Genomic DNA, 7,640 nt, shown 5'->3' with positions numbered 1-7,640 from the left:
ATTGTAAATGAGCTGACTCTGTGAGGTCCGCACCGCATCTACTGATCCACGTGACCACCGCAACCAACTCCTGTAGCTGTGAACAAATTTTAGCATTCCGAAAATGATCTTCGGTGATTTAGTATTCTGCGTGCATTTTGTGGTTCTGTTTCAAAGCTGCTGCACCATTGTGGCAGTTTCGGGAGGGAAAACTTCATCAACGCCAGCAACAACAACGGCGACGACGGCAACCTCCTCCACAAATGCTACCAAAAGTGGTAATGGCTCCGCCCAGCATATCAAGGCTGCAACCGTTAGGCCGCCCCAGCCAAACTCCAGGAAGGGTTCCGCGATGGCAAAGCAAAAATACGACCTACCAGGGGGTGAGTATTTGTAGTTACTAAGAATCGGTTGGGGGATGTAGGAGACCGAGCTGTAACGAGATCAGTAGGGAAGTGTAATGAAGCAATCTGTCAGCTGAAGTGAAAAAAGTTAGTTTACTTGGAAACGAATCAAGGACTCTTGAGCGAGCGATTCCACCCACTAGGTTGTCGGTTAAATTAAGTTTCTATTTAAGGATCTATTTATGTTGTTCTATTGGGAGAATCAGGAACGTATAGTGAATACAGTACACAAGGGATGTGATACTGAAAGGAAAAACTGAGAGATGAAACTTCCAGAGGTATGAAAAAGCTGCTTAAAAAAGTATATTCCAGAAAATGTTCCAAAGAGATTGACATAGTTGCAGAACAGCTTTTCCAAGTGTCGAGTGGTATTTTTTTAAATATGACAAGCGTGTGCTTGAATAAGGGCGTATGTCGCCCTGGCTGGTAAGAACTTCCTCCAGGAAGCAGGACAAGCAAATCTCATCAAGCGTGTGCTTGAATAAGGGCGTAAGTCGCATGATCGATTGTCTTCATCGATCCTCTCTTCTGTAAATAAAGGTGACAAGAAGCGGGTTTGTCATCATTTTTTCACCTCAGAACGCAAGATGAAGTGAAAAAATGCTAACAAACCCGCTTCTTGTCACCTTTTTCAACAGAAGAGAGGATCAATGAAGACAATCGATCATGCGACTTACGCCCTTATTCAAGCACACGCTTGATGAGATTTGCTTGTCCTGCTTCCTGGAGGAAGTTCTTACCAGCTAACTGAGAGAAGCTTATCCAGCCTCTTATGAGAAGATTCTCCAGCTTTTTGTATCCAGAGTATCCAGGTTGTGATGAGCAGCCTTTTCAGATTCTGACGAGAAACTTGTTAGGCATCAAAAAGGGAAATCTTCGAGCTTCTGAAAGATATATGGAATAGTTTGTGGAAGAGACACTCTTCCAGCTTCTGGCATTTGAAACAGAAAATCTCCCAGCTTCTGGAGAGAAATAGCTTCTGGAGAAGAAGCTGTTCCAGCTTCTGGAAAAGATGTTCTTTCAGCTACTAGAAGAGAAGCTCTTCCAGCCTCTGGAAAAAATGCTCTTACAGCTTCTGGAAAAGAAGCCCTTCCAGCTTCTGGAAGAGAAGCTCTTCCAGCTTCAGAAATCTCATCAGGAATCTCATCCAGCTTCAGGAATCTTCATTTCTTCCAGCTTCTTGAAAAGAAGCTCTTCCAGCTTCTGGTAAAGAAGCTCATCCAGCTTCTGAAAGAGAAGCTCTTCCAGCTTCTGGAAGAGAAAATCTTCCAGCTTCTGGAAGCAAACTTTTCAAGCTTCTGGAAGAGAAGGTCTTCCAGCTTCTGGAAGAGAAGCTTTTCCAGGTTCTGGAAGCTAATCTCTTCCAGCTTCTAGAAAAGAAGCTCTTCCAGCTTCTGGAAAAGAAGCTCTTCCAGCTTCTGAAAAAGAAGCTCTTCAAGCTTTTGAAAAAGAAGCTCTTCCAGCTTCAGGAAGAGAAGCTCTTCCAGCTTCTGGAAGCAAACTTTTCCAGCTTCTGGAAGAGAAGCTCTTCCAGCCTCTGGAAGAGAAGCTCTTCCAGCTTCTGGAAGAGAAGCTCTTCCAGCTTCTGGAAGAGAAGCTCTTCCAGCTTCTGGAAGAGAAGCTCTTCCAGCTTCTGGAAGAGAAGCTCTTCCAGCTTCTGGAAGAGAAGCTCTTCCAGCTTCAGAAATCTCATCAGGAATCTCATCCAGCTTCAGGAATCTTCATTTCTTCCAGCTTCTTGAAAAGAAGCTCTTCCAGCTTCTGGTAAAGAAGCTCTTCCAGCTTCTGAAAGAGAAGCTCTTCCAGCTTCTGGAAGAGAAAATCTTCCAGCTTCTGGAAGCAAACTTTTCAAGCTTCTGGAAGAGAAGGTCTTCCAGCTTCTGGAAGAGAAGCTTTTCCAGGTTCTGGAAGCTAATCTCTTCCAGCTTCTAGAAAAGAAGCTCTTCCAGCTTCTGGAAAAGAAGCTCTTCCAGCTTCTGAAAAAGAAGCTCTTCAAGCTTTTGAAAAAGAAGCTCTTCCAGCTTCAGGAAGAGAAGCTCTTCCAGCTTCTGGAAGCAAACTTTTCCAGCTTCTGGAAGAGAAGCTCTTCCAGCCTCTGGAAGAGAAGCTCTTCCAGCTTCTGGAAGAGAAGCTCTTCCAGCTTCTGGAAGAGAAGCTCTTCCAGCTTCTGGAAGAGAAGCTCTTCCAGCTTCTGGAAGAGAAGCTCTTCCAGCTTCTGGAAGAGAAGCTCTTCCAGCTTCTGGAAGAGAAGCTCTTCCAGCTTCTGGAAGAGAAGCTCTTCCAGCTTCTGGAAGAGAAGCTCTTCCAGCTTCTGGAAGAGAAGCTCTTCCAGCTTCTGGAAGAGAAGCTCTTCCAGCTTCTGGAAGAGAAGCTCTTCCAGCTTCTGGAAGAGAAGCTCTTCCAGCTTCTGGAAGAGAAGCTCTTCCAGCTTCTGGAAGAGAAGCTCTTCCAGCTTCTGGAAGAGAAGCTCTTCCAGCTTCTGGAAGAGAAGCTCTTCCAGCTTCTGGAAGAGAAGCTCTTCCAGCTTCTGGAAGAGAAGCTCTTCCAGCTTCTGGAAGAGAAGCTCTTCCAGCTTCTGGAAGAGAAGCTCTTCCAGCTTCTGGAAGAGAAGCTCTTCCAGCTTCTGGAAAAGAAGCTCTTCCAGCTTCTGGAAGAGATGCTCTTCCTGCTCCTGGAAGAGAAGCTCTTCCAGCTTCTGGAAGAGAAGCTCTTCCAGCTTCTGGAAGAGAAGCTCTTCCAGCTTCTGGAAGAGAAGCTCTTCCAGCTTCTGGAAGAGAAGCTCTTCCAGCTTCAGAAATCTCATCAGGAATCTCATCCAGCTTGAGGAATCTTCATTTCTTCCAGCTTCTTGAAAAGAAGCTCTTCCAGCTTCTGGTAAAGAAGCTCTTCCAGCTTCTGGAAGAGAAGCTCTTCCAGCTCCTGGAAGAGAAGCTTTTCCAGCTCCTGGAAGAGAAGCTCTTCCAGCTCCTGGAAGAGAAGCTCTTCCAGCTCCTGGAAGAGAAGCTCTTCCAGCTCCTGGAAGAGAAGCTCTTCCAGCTACTAGAAGAGAAGCTCTTCCAGCCTCTGGAAAAAATGCTCTTACAGCTTCTGGAAAAGAAGCCCTTCCAGCTTCTGGAAGAGAAGCTCTTCCAGCTTCAGAAATCTCATCAGGAATCTCATCCAGCTTCAGGAATCTTCATTTCTTCCAGCTTCTTGAAAAGAAGCTCTTCCAGCTTCTGGTAAAGAAGCTCTTCCAGCTTCTGAAAGAGAAGCTCTTCCAGCTTTTGGAAGAGAAAATCTTCCAGCTTCTGGAAGCAAACTTTTCAAGCTTCTGGAAGAGAAGGTCTTCCAGCTTCTGGAAGAGAAGCTTTTCCAGCTTCTGGAAGCTAATCTCTTCCAGCTTCTAGAAAAGAAGCTCTTCCAGCTTCTGGAAAAGAAGCTCTTCCAGCTTCTGAAAAAGAAGCTCTTCAAGCTTTTGAAAAAGAAGCTCTTCCAGCTTCAGGAAGAGAAGCTCTTCCAGCTTCTGGAAGCAAACTTTTCCAGCTTCTGGAAGAGAAGCTCTTCCAGCCTTTGGAATAGGCTGACCATTCGTACCGTATTTAACGGGACAGTACCGTTTTCATCCCCTCGACGGGCTGTCCCGTCGTTTTATGGAAAATGCTCGAATTGTCCCGTATTTTAGGAAATGGACAATTGGCACATAATTTTCAACACCAATAAAAAATAAAAATAACAACATAACAAACAGTTTTTACAAATATTTCAGAGTTTATTGTCTTACACATCTATTTTCCAAGCAATTATTAGTTTCTCAAACAGAGTTAAACTTGATCCGTACATGCTTCTGCTTAACCTTTTGCGTTTCTTTACTCATATTTATGCCAAATTTTTGGTGGATTAAAAAAAAAGGGTTCATCATAAGATAATTATTCATATAATACCTAAAATGAAAAAGAACAACTATGTGTTTACTTCTGAAACTCAGTTGATTGGATTAACTGCTTAAAGAGTGGGTATTTCAATAAAGTAATGAAATATTAGAAAAATTTACATTTAAATTTGAAAAATTGAAAGTGTTTTGAAAGATTTTTTTTAGGAAATTTTCAAAAAACGCTGCTTCTCGGAAATCAAAGAATGTTGAAGCTCATTTTGAAGTGATTTTTTATTGAATCATACAGACATGTAGCTTGGGATTTTATAATCTGATTCTGCTACTTTCCCTTGAATGGCGATTTCCCGAATGTCGTTCTCCCAACGCCAGTTATCAGAATGCTAGTTCCCCGAAAATCCCGTTTCCCCGAATAGTTCAGCTCTCCGAAAAGTTCTAACACTCATAATTGTCATAACCTTTTGCATTTCAAGGTGTTGAAAAATATGTATTTTTTTGCAATATGTATTTAGTCGAGAATGATCAAATATCTCCTTCTTTGGTGGCTTATCGATCTTTCAACACTATCTCACTACCCGAGCAGAAACAATGTTCTGACCATTAAATAGAGATATTGATTTGATTGACATAAGAGATAAAAGATCTGATGATAATATCAACATTTTATTCCTTGAACTTCTTAGCCATAAGGGGGGTCCGTAGCCTTGAGGTTACGCTTCCGCTTCATAAGCGGAAGGTCATGGATTCAATTCCCAGCCCCTCCAAAAAATAACCCGTCCAGCCACCAGAAGACGCCGCACGGAGGACTGTGCTTAGAAGGGGAGCACATCCATTCTCCGTCAGTTTCAGATGGTGACTGAGACAAACTTGACCCACTTCGCAGGCAGCTAGCCTCAAACGACTCAGGAACACGGCAAAACGAACCACCGCGAGAGCAATGGACTATGGCTTATGGAAATCGATTGGACCAACAGCTCTCACTCTCCTACCTGTTCGGTGTGAGAGCAAAAAAGAGCGGAAGAGAGTGAAAGCAGATGTAAATATAGATTAGTTAAAAATAGAACTGTATCGGTAAGGAAGATACAGATAAAAACTGATTCCGGCACAGTAGTGGCCATGAGCACGGAGTGCCTTAGAAAAAAAAAAAAAAAAAAAAAAAAAAAAAAAAAAAAAAAAAAAAAAAAAAAAAAAAACTTCTTAGCCATAGCTAAATTTGATGTTGGAAGATATTAGGAATAGCTCGCTGATATTGGTGAGATCTTATGAAAGCTAAATATGATATGCTAATAGTATGCCATGAGTAAATTTTAGATATTATTTTCGGATCTTTTATCTCTTATATCTTTCAACAAGCTAATATCACTTTTGTATGTCCATATCAAAATTTGCTATTACTTAGCTTTTTTCGCCTGCTAGAGTAAATACTTTTATTGCACTTTTTTGAGCTGCATTGCTTTACAAGGGAACGGGTTATTCGGGGAAATGGCTTCAGAGTCTTTTAAAATTGTCCCGTTTTTGTTTTTTATTTGTCCCGTTTTTATCTGGTTGGCTTATGGTCAGCCTACTTTGGAAGAGAAGCTCTTCCAGCTTCTGGAAGAGAAGCTCTTCCAGCTTCTGGAAGAGAAGCTCTTCCAGCTTCTGGAAGAGAAGCTCTTCCAGCTTCTGGAAGAGAAGCTCTTCCAGCTTCTGGAAAAGAAGCTCTTCCAGCTTCTGGAAGAGATGCTCTTCCTGCTCCTGGAAGAGATGCTCTTCCTGCTCCTGGAAGAGAAGCTCTTCCATCTCCTGGAAGAGAAGCTCTTCCAGCTCCTGGAAGAGAAGCTCTTCCAGCTCCTGGAAGAGAAGCTCTTCCAGCTCCTGGAAGAGAAGCTCTTTTAGCTCCTGGAAGAGAAGCTCTTCCAGCTCCTGGAAAAGAAGCTCTTCCAGCTCCTGGAAGAGAAGCTCTTCCAGCTCCTGGAAGAGAAGCTCTTCCAGCTTCTGGAAGAGAAGCTCTTCCAGCTTCTGGAAGAGAAGCTCTTCCAGCTTCTGGAAGAGAAGCTCTTCCAGCTTCTGGAAGAGAAGCTCTTCCAGCTTCAGAAATCTCATCAGGAATCTCATCCAGCTTCTGGAAGAGAAGCTCTTCCAGCTTCAGAAATCTCATCAGGAATCTCATCCAGCTTCAGGAATCTTCATTTCTTCCAGCTTCTTGAAAAGAAGCTCTTCCAGCTTCTGGTAAAGAAGCTCTTCCAGCTTCTGAAAGAGAAGCTCTTCCAGCTTCTGGAAGAGAAAATCTTCCAGCTTCTGGAAGCAAACTTTTCAAGCTTCTGGAAGAGAAGGTCTTTCAGCTTCTGGAAGAGAAGCTTTTCCAGCTTCTGGAAGCTAATCTCTTCCAGCTTCTAGAAAAGAAGCTCTTCCAGCTTCTGGAAAAGAAGCTCTTCCAGCTTCTGAAAAAGAAGCTCTTCAAGCTTTTGAAAAAGAAGCTCTTCCAGCTTCAGGAAGAGAAGCTCTTCCAGCTTCTGGAAGAGATGCTCTTCCTGCTCCTGGAAGAGATGCTCTTCCTGCTCCTGGAAGAGAAGCTCTTCCAGCTCCTGGAAGAGAAGCTCTTCCAGCTCCTGGAAGAGAAGCTCTTCCAGCTCCTGGAAGAGAAGCTCTTCCAGCTCCTGGAAGAGAAGCTCTTCCAGCTCCTGGAAGAGAAGCTCTTCCAGCTCCTGGAAGAGAAGCTCTTCCAGCTCCTGGAAGAGAAGCTCTTCTCTTCCAGCTCCTGGAAGAGAAGCTCTTCCAGCTCCTGGAAGAGAAGCTCTTCCAGCTCCTGGAAGAGAAGCTCTTCCAGCTCCTGGAAGAGAAGCTCTTCCAGCTCCTGGAAGAGAAGCTCTTCCAGCTCCTGGAAGAGAAGCTCTTCCAGCTCCTGGAAGAGAAGCTCTTCCAGCTCCTGGAAGAGAAGCTCTTCCAGCTTCTGGAAGAGAAGCTCTTCCAGCTCCTGGAAGAGAAGCTCTTCCAGCTCCTGGAAGAGAAGCTCTTCCTGCTCCTGGAAGAGAAGCTCTTCCTGCTCCTGGAAGAGAAGCTCTTCCAGCTCCTGGAAGAGAAGCTCTTCCAGCTCCTGGAAGAGAAGCTCTTCCAGCTCCTGGAAGAGAAGCTCTTCCAGCTCCTGGAAGAGAAGCTCTTCCAGCTCCTGGAAGAGAAGCTCTTCCAGCTCCTGGAAGAGAAGCTCTTCCTTCTCCTGGAAGAGAAGATCTTCCAGCTCCTGGAAGAGAAGCTCTTCCAGCTTCTGGAAGAGAAGCTCTTCCAGCTTCTGGAAGAGAAGCTCTTCCAGCTCCTGGAAGAGAAGCTCTTCCAGCTCCTGGAAGAAAAGCTTTTCCAGCTCCTGGAAGAGAAGCTCTTCCTTCTCCTGGAAGAGAAGCTCTTCCTTCTCCTGG

The 7,640-nt window shown here is 44.2% G+C and overlaps 1 pseudogene; it reads left to right on the top strand.

Moving 5' to 3' along the window:
- Nucleotides 1-765: 765 nt before the first annotated feature.
- On the top strand, nucleotides 766-7,343 carry LOC110674335 (annotated as a pseudogene).
- Nucleotides 7,344-7,640: the final 297 nt, after the last annotated feature.

Source organism: Aedes aegypti, chromosome 1 (assembly GCF_002204515.2).
Source record: "Aedes aegypti strain LVP_AGWG chromosome 1, AaegL5.0 Primary Assembly, whole genome shotgun sequence".
NCBI classification, from domain to species: Eukaryota; Metazoa; Arthropoda; class Insecta; order Diptera; family Culicidae; genus Aedes; species Aedes aegypti.
This window is presented reverse-complemented; position numbering and strand designations above follow the sequence as displayed.